This window comes from Lepidothrix coronata, unplaced genomic scaffold (assembly GCF_001604755.1).
Source record: "Lepidothrix coronata isolate B3197 unplaced genomic scaffold, Lepidothrix_coronata-1.0 Scaffold209, whole genome shotgun sequence".
Lineage (NCBI taxonomy): Eukaryota > Metazoa > Chordata > Aves > Passeriformes > Pipridae > Lepidothrix > Lepidothrix coronata.
Genome location: NW_016690389.1, coordinates 685,188 through 700,384, shown reverse-complemented (window position 1 = coordinate 700,384; position 15,197 = coordinate 685,188).

The following is a 15,197-nucleotide window of genomic DNA, read 5'->3' as shown; positions in this document are numbered from 1 at the left end:
AGACCGAACAAGGGGTTTCTGTGTCCCTTCCTGTGCCATGGGTAGAGGTTTGCAGTGGTGTCACACTCGCTGCCAGCAGGTGTTGCAATGGGCAGCCGTGTAAAGCGCCTATTCACTGAACTCTGTCACTCCAGTTATGTGCTCTTTATGGCAAGGAAAACAGAGAAAACAAAGAGGCTGTTATGCTTTAACTTCAAAGCCTTCATACCCCAGGCTTCAGTTCTGTACCTCAGGCAGTGCAGCCCAGAGGAGAGGCAGCACAGTCTCAGGTAAAGATATTTTTCTGCTCCAATAACCTAGTCTCTGTAGTACTTATAAGACAGATTTGATTTTGTTTAAAAAAGGAAAATCTTGATATAGGCACACTGATAGCAGAAGGTCATGTGACATTTGCCATTTGACTGACAAGTAAATTCTGTCCTTAAGCTTTCCAAGTTCACAGGAAGGTTTTGTCTGAGACGTCATAGAGAAATCTTAAGTTGACTTGTAAGTGCCACAAGAATCAATGCACAAGAAGTTGGGAGATACTGATCTTCCCAGTTTACAGTTCCTGTTGGAGTTATCATTCTCCAGTTGCACCAACTTCCTCTTCATCGGGGTAAAGCTTTTATGAGATCCCTAAAGCCTGTGTGCAATATTTATTCTGTTAGTCTAATTAAAGGTATTACTATGTACATAGTTACTGAATCTGTCCCCAGTGGCACTTCACATCATAAATAACAGATGTGAAATGTACTCCTATCGGGACAATCACTAGTATCAATTCTTCTTATGCTATCTCTTTAACCATTACATCACCTCACCATTTTTTAGGATTTTTCTTTGAAGAAAAAAAGATACCATTAAGATAATATTAGTTTGGGATAATTAAATTTACTAGGTCTTCTCAGGCCCATATGAAGACAAGCATTTTGAGAGGTATTCAGTTTACCATAATGTAAATTGAAATAATTTTACAATATATGTCAGCAGTACCAAATTCTGATGTTTAATTGCATGGGACTGTCCCAAGATAAAGTTACAACTTTAATTATGCATTCAGCAGTATAAAAGGCTTTAATATTAGTCCATGAAACATCTCGGGGTAAACAAACTAGCAGCACATAGCATTTTGGTTTTCCACTCCAAACTTTAGAGGTATTCAGGCTTTGGATTTGGAGTAATCCACTTTCCTTAGAATATGGAAGCACATATTCTTTCAGCGAGGAGGAGAGAGGCTGTGACTATACAACTGAATTCTCTTTTCAGATCCATAGAGATTAGAAGTCCAGTGGATGTGTGTGCTTAAAACACTAATTCAGCTGCCTAAATCTAAGGCAGTTGATCTCTCTGCTGCAGAACCTCAATTGCTACATGTATGCCCAGCTATACTTCTCACTCAATAGGGGTTCAATAGTGTTAATGAGCTATTGTCCAATACAACAATTATACCAGCAATCAAAAACTGTAGTAACAATTTCCCCCTTTATTTTGTACATATAGAATGTATATACTTATGTTTTCACCTACAACAATTCTACTCTACCTAACATTTTTAACAGAATGTGGCACTTTGAAACTGTAAGAGAATTTGAGAAGTCCCATCAAGTCCATCTAATTTTTCATGTTATGATTAAGGCTCTAATATCCTTCTGGGAACAATGTTTCCTCTTCCTACATAGAGGAAGTTTTTATATGTTAAGACATTCACCTCAGTTTTCCTGTCTTACGCAAAGTGCTCAGATGCTTCCAGTGTAGATATGTGAAAATTTTCAATGATCTTTTCAAGGATCTCCACATTTAGAGAAGTGGCACATCCAAGATTTTATGAAGTAATTTGGGTAATGCATTACTACTACCGACTACAGTAGATACACTTTCCAACCAATTCCTCAGTTTCCACCAATATACTTGCAGCTCCCTTTTCCCAATTTAATTCTTAATTATAAAGCTAGTCAAGATGCTCAAGTTCAGCATCAGGTTCTCAGTGAAGCTGTTGAAGAGTTCTGGACTTGGGACAGAACCTTGCACACCAATGTTTAATAGCTTTTCATTTTAAGAGCAAATAACTAATAACTACCTTGAACCTTACTAGTACAAGGCTATGTTATGGCTTCTCTGTTTTCTACAAGATCTATTATCCCATTTTAATAGAAATTTCATGGTTTTCTCCTTATAAATCCATGATGACTCATTCTCCACACATTTCAAGAGACTTTTAAAAGTTGGACCATTTATTCCAATATTAATTCAAGGAATTTAGCTTCAGCCAGCAGACAGACAATTCTGTGACTCCTCTTACCCTGTTCCCATTTCTTAAAGATGTGAAAGATGTTTTTCCTTTCTAGGCAGCATTGGTCCTCCACTAAGCTTTTCAATCTTTACTTGGCAGCACATCTTTCAGTCATTTTTTCATGAAAAATTTTGGGAGAAAAACTAGAGAGCTTTACAAATGATTGACACTGTAAGCACAGGACACTTGGCAATGAAAAATAAAAATTACTTGAGCAGAAGTATATCAGAACTGAAGAAAAACTTGTAGACAAAAATATTTCACCCACTTTCTTATTGCAGACCAATAGCAAAATGGAACAAGTGACATTTAGCATGATGCAAGCCTGCAGGCATCATTGCTGGGCTAAGGTAGACTTGTTTTGGGACAGCAAGGATGTGCTTGAGCGACTTATGCACTGTGGACACCGATGACATGGGCAGTTGATGGTGCCAATTAGGTCAGGTAGGAATGGGAGGAGGAGGAGGCATGGTCAGGGATGAAGGAAGTGTAGTACTGACAGACAGGAAAAGAGCACTTCATAGACAGATTCCAGTGAGAAAAAGTTTTAAAAAGTTCTCTGAAATGAAAAGTTGAAAAAAAGCCATAAGAGAAAGAATACAGAAGCATCAGATGGTGTCTCAGTATAGAATAAAAAATATAATTCTGTAAAAGGAGGTGAGACATTTTGCAAGAATGGGGAAAACAAGTCAACAAATGTCTCAGAAAAAAGGAGCACAGAGGGACATGCAGTAAATGGCATGTAGCTGTCGCATCCCTCTTGCTCCCTTCCATATTTGCTCACAGACCTTTGCAATATTAATCCCTTGGATGGTTTAGCAAAAGATGACATACTGACATCCAGCTGGGCTTATCTCTGCAGCAATAGTTCCACAAGCCCACGTATCCACCTTTTCCAGACCACCTCAGATTTTCTAAGTTTACAGTCAGGCTGAGTTGCCTTGCTGTGATTCTACAAGTCAGTCACCCACTCCAAAGGCAGGTTTATAGTGGATCAGAGGCTGGCAATGTCTAGTACGTCACTGGCCTTATTCCCTTACAGACAGCTAAAGCTGTCTGTCCTGCTCCCCCTGCTCCCTGAAGAAAATATCAGTGATAGGAGAATCTTTGCTAGCTTACTTTCAAAGTAAGCTTTCCTATTTCTAGTATTGCAATAGCAACTGAGTTAAAAGGATCAAAAATTTAAATGCAACTTGCTTGTACAACCACCAGGTTTCCTTCCCCTTCTTGGGAGTATTTTTCAAATTGAAGGGGTTAGCCATAAAGGAAAGTAACACCTGAGAAACCCATCGAGAATTCTGGCAAATCAATATTAGTCCTTTTGTAGCCAGACTAAGGATCAAATAGTTAAATTTTTCATTGCTCTATTTATTTATTGAAGTGTTTTGTTTCTGGGTGGATTTTTTGAGGAGGAACATCCCATTCCTGCCAGCATGCTCAGACAGCTATGCCCATGCACAACTGCTGATCCCATGTCTCATGTGCAGCTGCCTGTACTGCCACAGCAAAACAAATAATATTTTTGTTCCCCGATGTGATTAATCAAGATTTTCTCATTTCTTTTGTTTTGAGAGATGTTCACAAGTTAGACTTCTCCTATAACAACTCTTTACTTCGGGATGTTTTCATATGCAGAAGAAGGAGGGCCTCACCCAGGAAGCACACCCTGTTAAACCCCATTGGCTTTAGACAAAAAGGTACTGCAGTACCTCACTAAATTCTTTCATACACTTGAAATTGCTTTCTCCTAAGACATTAGTAGTCAGACTGCTTTTGCTTTCTGCCTCAAAACTTAGCAAAAAACATAGAAACACGTGAACAATAAAGGCATTTGTGATATTCTTACGTGTAGCAAAAATTGGTTTCCAGGAGTTAATTTTTTTCATCTCATTTCTCTTTTCTTTAAGCCAATTTTCTTTTTTTTCCCAGACTGTTAGAGTTCGTAAAAAAATAAAAATCTTCTGGCTTCTAGCAAACTTATGTTCTACTTTCATCTAGAAAGGCATAAATGTGTTAAGCCAAAACCACAGTATTCACCACTGTTTGAAACAATCTGTGTAGCTTTTTTACATCCCTATTTGTAGAGTCCCTGTACAAGATTCAGTACATAACCACTGCACTAACCTTTCCAACTGTCCACACACATCATCCTTTGGGTTAACAGTCATATATAGCATCAGTCTGTGGAGGTTTTTTTTATGACTAGGATCAAAATAGCTCCATCAACTAGTATGTGTGAATATTGCCTTTATCATATAACTGAGACTCCAAAATTAGAATTACAGTGGGTATTTCTGCTGATCTGAAAGATTTAACATCTCTTTTCTCATAAAAAATTCTATTTGAAATAAAAAATTAATGCTTCCAAATCTAGTATTACTGTACACAATGTAGGAAAGAGACAGTAATTCGGTATTTCAATAAATTTTTTAAAAGAATATTGAGTCAAAAACTCAATTCACACAAATGAGACATTGGAGAAAATTAAAATAAGGCTGTATGACAGGTTCATTTTTTGTATTGTCTCATATGGACAGACCTGACATTCAGTGCAACTCAAGTTTAGAAATCATTTTTCTCTCAGATCCTCTATCTTGTGGAATATATAAAGTAGTTAAACATGCAATGAAGTTCAAGCATTTAGTTTAACTGGACCTCCCTGCCCTCCTCTTCCCCCCCAATAAAATAATGAATTAATTGTAAAAATATTTACTCAGTAGCATAAGTCTTTTGTGATTTCCATTCAAACTGCATGATCAATAAATCAAAACTGACAGGGGCAAAACTGGGATCTGAGATTAATTTGATTCAGTATTTTCAAGCAAAAACATTGAACATTTTAATCTTAAAAAAATCCCGTCTTTTAATATGGATTAAACAAATATAAAATAATTCTTAAGTTAAAATATTAACTTCAGACCATGTATTTAAGTCCACAGAAGAGAAATAGATAGGAAAGCTAACCCCCATCTTCTTCCATCTGGTTTGGTTTGTCCTGAAACCATTTCCCCTCTTTTTCTTTCCAATTCATTAATTCAATCACTGAACTGTAAAAGTCCGGCTTTATTTAACATCTGTGCTTTGATGCACATGTATAACTGGAAGACTGCAAAGCTTTTTGTTAAGCAGTATTTAATTCTATTGCAAATAACATCTTTAAGTTTGTTAGGATTTTATTAGCTGTTGTCAGAGGTCATACACCAAAGTGGCAGGCTGGGGACAGAATCCATACTAGTTTTCTGTGGGCACCACGAAAAAGAATGTCTGATAGTGTACAAACCATCACTTCAGGGACCTGTTGCACTGTAAATTCAGACAAAACTAAGTCACTTTCTTGCTCCCTCTACACAGCTTGCACTCCAGTAAGCTCTACTCCTGCTGTCAGGAAGGGGCCTGAGCTGCCACAGTGAAAGTTCTAAGCCCCAGATTGTCTTTTTCACCCAGACATTCAGTACCTCCAAGAGCACAAGAACAAACATCCACATTAAAAGACAGAACTATTTTCACTCTTATAAGTCCAAATTTAATGTGCAGGAAAGACAATTACAACCAAAATGTGAAGATATCATGATAAATTATGGCACTCATTAAAAATTATCACACCCCACCACCACTAGTTAAAACTGTTTCACTTTCTCTCCCAGAAATCTTCCAGGGCACATTGAGAAGCCAGTCTCTCCTTCCTGAATCAATCTTTACTCAAAATCTGAGGAGCCTGTTCAAACAGCATAGCATCTTTTAATTGTGCTATAGATCCTCAAGGCTAAGGGGAGGTTGCATGGCACAAAGTTATATAGAGGAGCATTTTTATTCACTTGCAGCTTGCTCAAAATTCATTTGGTTTCTATATTTACTAGTTTTAAGAAGTTATAAAAAGGAGGGTCCTTATAAGAATGAGCTAAGCTTTCATCATTCACAAGAAGCAGCATAGAAACACACCTCACAAAGCTGTTTGCAGGCAACCAGGGTTTGGCTGTGTTAGAACGAAATCAAATGGTGTGGTAAATTAAGAAATATTTTGCAGGGTAATTTCAACTGTGCACAAGACACAGAAAACTCATGTGTTTAGTTGCTGTTTGGGCTGGGATTTGTAGTGTTATAGAAGTGAAAACGGAATACATGACTTAGTCACCTGTGAAAAATCCAAGTAATAATAAAACAAACAACAGATAAATGTAATCCACTATTTTAGTTCCAAAGACCCAGCATTTGTTTTCTTCAACCCATTTAATTGCTCAGATACCAAAAACCTGATGAGATGACCTGCTTGCTTGCCATTAGAAAGGAAAAAAAATACCCTTTTCAGTCTCATTCCAGAGCTGTTATCCTTACCCTAACTTTCGAAACTGAAATGAGATCAGTAGTAATTTCCATCACTGCTTCTGGAAAATGTTTTCTTCTTTATGTGCAATACCCAATTCAATATTACATCTGAATACTTTTGATATGAAAATGCCAAATGATAGTGCATATGAGCACAGAACAACTAAATCTGCACAGCAGAAAGCAGAAGAGAGCATGAACTGGCATCAGAAACCCAGACTGGAATTAACATCTTGACTAATGGAACTTGCAGTTCACTTTTTTTTGGGTGTGAGATTGGAGGGTGGTGGAGTTTTTTAGGGGGCTGGGGTTTTTGAGATTAAAGAGCCAATGAACCTGAGATTCTAGGTGAGGTTTCTTTGGCAAAACAAAACACATAGTGCTTAAAAAAAATAAGGAGTCTTAGTTCCTTAATACATCCTGAAAATAAATTATGCAAAAGTTGACAGAAATCAGACATGAACCTGGGTTACGATGAAGAATTTCTCATGCATAATTGTTGCATATTGTCATTAAATTAGCTGTAGAGTTCTCCAGATTTACATAGGATAAAATTTTTAATCTTAACACACTGTTTATATCCCTTGCTGAGACTTAAGATTAGTCCTAAGTATGAGTGAGTGTGCCCATACTGGTTTCATCAGTGAGAGACACGATTTGAATTCACCCTGACTAACCAAAGATGCTGGACATTCAGGAGAGTGAAGGACATAAGTTTGCTGTATGAGCCACCTTATTTAACTTGCAAGAAAAACAAACAAACAAACAGAACACATCACTGTGGAACCACAGCAAGCAGTGACCTCATGAAAGCGGAGACTGAAAGAAGGTGATGCAGGATGTTGCTCACTGGCATCCTTTTGCTATATCTGTCACAGGTCCCACACAAGACAGGAAAGGGTTGTGCAGACCCACTGCTGAAAGACCTCTGTTTCAGTCCAGCAGTAGTACAACTAGTGCTTCACCACACTTGGGTTTGCTGACCTTCCAGCCAGCTCCCCAACCACAACAGGGGATACAGCTGGCAGCTTGTACTCTGGGTCAGAGAATCTCCAAAGCTTTTTAAGGAGAAGCCACAAAATTGTATAACATAGATGATATTATTATTATGAACTCCAAACAAGCAACAGATCAACTGAAAAAAGAGCAAATATCAAGTTCTGAAAGTTAGTTCTGGAAACAGTCAGTGTCCCACACACTATTCTTAAGCCTATATTTTAACAGGAGAAAAATAGTCCCGAACAGCCTCTCCTTACAGAGGTGGATGAAAAACGCACATGGTAAGCAAAGTTGAAAAGAGAAAATACAATAAAGTTTATTTTTAGTGTGAGCTACAGCAATTTTAATGCTATGAAAGACTCAGGGGAAAAAACCTTCAATTTTTAAGTTGAATTAATCATATCAGGTCCAATAAGGTATGGAAATTAAAGTCTGAAGTCTCAAATCATACTTAATGCTACATAAGGCTTCCCCTTAAAAATATATTACTACTCTTCGGTAAATCTAAGAATTTCCCAAGCACAGAAAATGACCCTGTTAAAAACACAGATATAATACTGATCACCCAGCTTTCAAATATTATCTAAATACATGGTGTGTTGAACTGGTTGAGTGGAAAGCCAGCTCTTTATCAAATTGCCCGCCAGGCTTCAAATGGACATTATTTAAAGTAAATAAAAAAATAATTAGGTTAAGTCAAAGTACTGCAGATTATTATCAACCCCAGATATCAGATTAGGTAACATTCTGATAGACCCTTATTTAGGGGTTCACTGGTTCCTCATCCCTCATTGGGCATGCTGAGATAGGTGCTAATTAAGAAAGTAGTCGCTCAGGCAACAAAAACTGTTACAACTTCAAAAAGGGGTCTTTGAAAAGAGAAAACTCTCACTTCGTGTCTTTAAGCAGCTGTTAAAGACAGAGTCTCATTTCTAATTCTCAACAGCTCTCAAAAACAGGCACTGGTACTTCATATCATGTACTAGAAAACTTCACCCCTTAAAGCGATCTTTCACACATTGCTTCTATGCTTATCTATAAATAAAATGAGCAATCAGCTCCCACAGTGGTGCCTTGCTGTCTGTCTAGAACTACTCTTCTATTGTAAAATTCTCAGACAGTGCTTTTGCCCATTAATAAACAAAGCAGTCAGGCTTGCCTCAGAGTTTAATCTCAGAATATCTAAGCTGCACACAAACCCATATATCTTTATGAGAAGATATTTGGAACAGAAACAAACTTTAGTAGAGATCTGCATTTCAAGCTACAAATCAGAAATGGACTTTTTGATGACCTTTCTTTATATACATAGTACAAAGTACACCATTATTAAACAAACATATGCCCTAAATTCCAAGAGTTAGCTTTATAGAAAAGCTGTCCTTATGAACACAGTGTTAGGTCTCCCTCAAAAACCACATTTGCTTAATAAAGAAAACTGTGTGGCAGAGTACATCTGCACCTATAATACCAGAATATATATATATAAATTGGAGACTACTTTAAATTCATATTCGCAAGCCTTGTGATACAATGTTTCATTTCCTATCAGTTTAGCCATCTCCCCTATAGGGACACAGTTGTGGATCTCTTATTTCTCTTGAGCTTGTCCATCCACATTTTAAATCCAATACCTGCTTTAATTCATTTTGTATTTAATCCACTAGAGGTTAAGAAAACTCTTAGAAAGAGGCCTTTCAAGTTTTAACTATTGGAATTCTTACCATGGCACCAGGAACATGGGTGGCATATTAAATAGTTACAGTACCAGATATGGACACCATCCTGTTTGAGTCGGAAGCTGGGATCAGCTACAGGAAAAGGCTAACGGGCAGTCAAAGACAAAGTGTCTGGATTCAAGCAGGGCAGACATTCATTGCAGCTTTCCTGCAGATGCACGTAGAAGAGGCACCACCTGTTTGCCCACATGTTTACATGCTCCTTTAGCAGATAACTAATCAACCAGCTAATCAACCCTCATTGTGTTACAAGAATTTTACAATTAGTGGATACTCCACATAGAAAACAACCCCAAAGCTTATTGTATTTCATCTACCCACAGTAATCCCATGAACTTGTAAAAATTAGTTGCATCCATGCTTAAAAGAAATTCTGATGGAGCATGAAAAAGTCCAAACTGAAGTAAAGCTGTTGAAATTTTTTCAGGGAAGCTATGCTCTCTGTAAGTTATTGTACAGCTTGGCCTCCTTTTTTTTTTCCAAAGGGGTTTCTCAAACCCAAGACAGGCACTGCTCTGTTGGCTTTACAGGGACTACAATTATGCTATTCTAGTCACACAGCCCAAGCTCAGTGACATCATTCACGTTACATAGCTGCCCATTTCCTTTGTTACTGGTATTAAAGGCAAAATAAGTGTGTGTTATAATGGAGTGAAAACTGTGGCACATTACTAATGCGAGCAGAAATACCTAAAGAAAACCAAAACAAGACAAATCAGCTTAGCAAATCTTAGATACATATGCTTAGGTTTACTACAAGTACTTGAATTAAAGTATCACTTAGTCTCAAGTTTGAGAATTTTTTGTAGATTAGGAATCTATACAAATATTTGCACCCTAGTGAAGGAGGCAACTTAAAACCAAATATTTCAAGAGCCAGTTAATATATGCGTATTTGCAGTTCATACACATTTGCTACTGTGTGTTTGAGATCATCTGAACTGATCTAACTCAATTGCTTTCCTTTATAGCAAACGACAATATGTGATATTAAATTGGTATTTGGTTTCAGATATTTTGGGGTGTTGATATATTAGTTCAACTTCCTGGTTCAACTTTTTTGAACCCTGTTTACTATAAGGAACTGGAATGCTGACACAAACTGAATACATACCACTTCATCTACACAGATTTTGTATGTTTTTGTTTATAACCAGTTTCTTGTTGAAGGGAAACTTACAATAGTTATGGAAGAAACATAGCCACAGATTTAAGGCATACAGATTATTTATCTTACAAATTACACAGAATAAGACTTCTTTGGAATGCCTATTTCATATGCTGTTTTGTGGGTTTTTTTTGTTCCCGTAGCATACACAACAATGTTAGATAGCCAAGAGCATAAATTATTGCAGTATTCTGGGAATCAAAGTTCCCTGAAGATCCCAGCTAATTACTATGCTACTTTTAATTCTCTAATTTATATAATAATCATTTCATGACTGAATTCTTACATCAGTAAGAAGTGATTTTCCTAGAAAAAGAACAAGGTGTTGATGAACACCACCTTACTTAAGCTTTTGATTATTTCAAGATTAGGTTCTCAAACTGCACTTTATTTTGACCTTAGTCTTGGTGTATAAAAATTCCATAGCTAGAATTTAACTCCACAAATGGGAATAAATTTGCTTCCCTGCCTGTCCCCTCCCCCCTTAATCCAAGCAACAACCAGTAAGTGCTTTCAGGTGTAGCTCCAATGTAAAGGAAATGCACATTCATATTCTATTTCTTTGTCCATACTGCAAAAGTAAGAGATAAGAATTTTGGAAACCATGTAGAACTGGTAAGGAAAAGAAAAAGATAGGAAAATCTTCTCAGTACCATGAAAGAAAAACTGTATATACAATTGGACTGTCAATAGTAGATATCTTCGAGAAGGAAAGACATACTACTGAAGATTTCTCCTCCTTAAAAAGAATCAACACCTTTAGCTAATTTTCTGAGGCCTATTTAGTATAAGAATATCTTACCTAAGCTCATATCTGTGACAGCAGCAGAAAAACAAATCCTTGTGAGACAACCAGCAATACCAAGAGCACGTACAAGAGATAAGGGCACCAGTCAAACTTCACTCATAAACATTTGTTAGGAATCACATCACCCTGCAATTAGAGCACAGCTTCACCAAAACCTTTCCCAACTTTCTATATCGACATCATTCAAGGACCCACTTGAGTGTGTCACACGCACAGCCACAGTGTCTCCAAAATGCAAACCCAGCTGAATGAAGCAAAAAGCCCAGGAACAAGAGAACAGAGATTGGGCTTACCTAGGAGGTTTTCCCAAACACACACAGCTGCAAGAACAGCAGCCTTACTCTGAATGTGAAGCCAGAGCCTGCAAAGTCTCAGACTCCATGTCACCTCCAGACAAGAGGAAACCTTCCCCTCCCCTGCTCCCCCCACCCACACAGCTACTACAGCAACCCAGGGCCATAAGAGATGTTAGGAGGAGCAACCTACCTGAGTGCACCAGCTCTTCCAGAGGCACTGCCTGGACACGTTCCCTGAAAGGTTTGCTGCTGGCTGGAGACTGGTCCTATATAGCTTCTGCCAGTGCCTGGGGGCAGGCTGAGCCCAGGTGCAGCCCCTCAGTTCTCAGGTGCAGCCCCTCAGTTCCCAGGTGCAGCCCATTAGGTCCCAAATGCAGCCCCTCAGCCCAAGCAGCCTCGCCCTCAGGGCCATGCCATGTTGCAAACCTCTGCTAAAGCTACTTCTCAAGCTTACTGCGTGGGGATAGGGGGTGGAGGGGTTACTTCCTGAGCTACAGCAGGTGTACCCAGTGGGTGCTGCTGAGGGCTCTCGGAGGCATTGCTCTCAGCACTGGTGTGGAGAAGGATCCGTGCTCTGACATGTGTTCCCAGCCTGGAGCAGTCACTTGATTGACCACAATTTTTTTTTTTAATTTATGTTTTAAAGACAATTACAAAGCCTAATGTCTCCTATACTGGAAACCGTTCAACTGCCATATCCCTTCCTGCGTTCCTCTTGGTCTCAGCCCATGTCACCTGTTTACATAGTGGTCAGCTAATGTGAGTAAGCTTTTTCACAAGGGGAGTTCACTTCTGATATTAAACAGCAAATACATTCCACAGTAGTCTATGGGTATAGTGAGATGTTAAAAGTTTTCAGAATACTTTTTGATTCATGCAGACAAAGAGTTTTACCTCCTGAAGCCATGCCTATTGGGGCTTTTTTTTGTGTGTGGTGTGATCAATCTTTTGAGTTACACCAATTCTTAATTATGCAAAGAATCTGTATTGCCTAGCAGCTCTGTCCTTCTGTGACTTTAAAAAAGATTAATTCCAAATTTTTTGAGCATTGCAAGGAATTCAGAATGTTTCTGTATTTAATACCAGGCATCTGTCTAGAAAACATATCAATCATATGATCACAAACAGCTGTTGCATTAGACTTTTAATCAGCCATGATTTTCAAAAGAGACAAAGAATGTTGGATGGGATGACGGAAAGTTATTGCAGAGAATGCCCTACTTGAGAACTCCAAAATCCAATTTTACGGACTCAGAGCTTTACTAAGCATTGTAAAAACTCTTCATGTATAACATACATTACAGACAGTATAGTTATCTGATATAAATAGTAATAGAATGCTCTGACACAATGCACATACAAGCAAGACTGTAGAAGGTGCTCCAGTCAGGTACTTTGTTATTAAATATAAAAGTTATGTACCACTAGCTTGCATAGATTGCAAAGAATAAAGTTGTTGCTCAGCAGTCTGTTTTCTCTTCAAGTTTCATAAATCTCATTAATGAGGTGTTATGAAGCCTTGTTGGAGATACAACATATCTCTTTGCTCAGAAAATGTTGATGGCAAATTTCTCCTCTCAGTAAAGGTAGTGTAAATCTGCATTAGGTCTGTTGGATTCAGGAGATACTACAAGGTAGCTCCTGACTCTTTTTCAACAGAACATGCCAATTTGAAATAGTAATATGAATACTCTGTGTTATCCATCTGACATCAAAACACAAGACTGAAAAAAAGAAAGGTTACTTCTAGAATTCCTTTGGGTTTTTGTTTGGTTTTTTTATATCCCAGACTCCCGATATTCAGCTATTATAAATAGCTTCATAAAGTACTAGAAGGGATAAATGATGCAATCCCTTTAAAATACCTTTGAGTCCAGAGCCTTAGGGCATCCTAAACATATCCTCATTGGGAACATCAGGCATGGTGTTTGCTCCACTGTCAACCTGCATAAGCTTTCTCAGTCTTTGACTTGATCCTGCCTCACCTCCTGACACATGCCTGACTTAGATGTTGCCTGCTGACCCCTTTTTGCCCAGCAACAGGGGCTGGGTGTCCTGCCAGCCCTCTCCTGGACTGCCTATGCCTGCAGCAGAGGTGAAAGTTGCAAAGGCTGGCACAGCTACATGGGAGCTTTGTGTGAGGGATAAATCCTGAAGCTAAGGACTTACATTAACAGTCAACAGATGTAATGTCCATCAGTAAGTAATATAAAGTTCCTGGCAATAGTCAAAAGCCTTTACTTCTGCTGAGGTCCATGTACTTCTGCTTTCCTTACTCTTAGGCGGGTGAGGACTCTCCTTCATTTTGGGTGGCTCAGGCTGCTTGAGGGAGCTCACTGCAGCTGTTTCTCTGTCTGTCGTTTTCCCCCTTCTCCACCTGCTTATTCTTCCTATGCCCAAAGCAGTTCCAGGTCAAAACACCATGAATAGCAAAGGCATGCCCACAAAAGCCACTCAGTCACTCCCCTCTTCAGCTGGACTGGGAAGAGAAAATGTAGCAAAAGGCTAATGGGTCAAGAGAAAGACAGGGAGAGGTCACTCATCAATTATTGTGACAGGCAAACCAGTCTCAATTTAGGGAAATTAAATTGTTACCAATCAAATTGGAGTAGGATAAGGAGAAATAAAACCAAATTGTAAACAACTTCTTCCCATCCCTTCCTTGTTCCCTTGTCTCCTGATTTCTCTATCTCCTTCCTGCCAGCAGTGCAGGGGGATGGGGAATGGGGGCTGCTTTCAGTTTACCACATGTTGTCTCTGCCACTGCATCCTCCTCAGGGGGAGGACTCCTCACCCTCTTCCCCTGCCACAGTGTGTGTCCCTTCCATGGGGTGTAGTCCCTCAGGAACCGGCTGGGCCCCCACAGGGTCACAAATCCTGCCAGGAACCTGCTCCAGCATGGGCTTCCCACAGGGTCACAGCCTTCTTCGGGCACACACCTGCCATGGTGTGGGTACCTCTGTGTGCTGCAGGTGGATCTATGAACCCCCATGGGCTGTAGGGGCACAGGTGCCTCTCCATGAGCTGCACCACAGGCTGCGGGGAAATCTCTCCCCAGCACCTGGAACACCTCCTTCCCCTCCTTCCTCACTGACTTCGGTGTCTGCAGAGTTGCTTCTCTCACATATTCTCACTCCTTTCTCTTCTCTCTATCTGTGATTGCACAGCATTTTTTCCCTCAGAGGTGTAATCCCAGAGGTGCTACTATTGTTGCTGATGGGCTTGGCCTTGGCCAGGAGCAGATCCATCTTGGAGCTTCTGACACCTTCTCAGAGAAGATACCCTGTACACACACTCCGTACCAAAACCTTGCCATGCAAACCCAGTACAATAGAATAGATTGTAATGTAATTTATGATGCTGTCTCTCCCCAATAAAAAACCCACGGATTCCTGAACATTTCAAACCATCATATGAAAGACAGATGGAAAACTCATGGCAATGAGTGTTCTCTGGTCTGTCAGAGGTTTTTCACACAGTTCCTAAATAATGTGCATTTCCGAAGGGTTCCCAAACATGATCTTAATTAAGACTATAAATCAGATTCATAAAATCAATAAAGTCATAAATCAATAAAACTTGTAGAAGTACA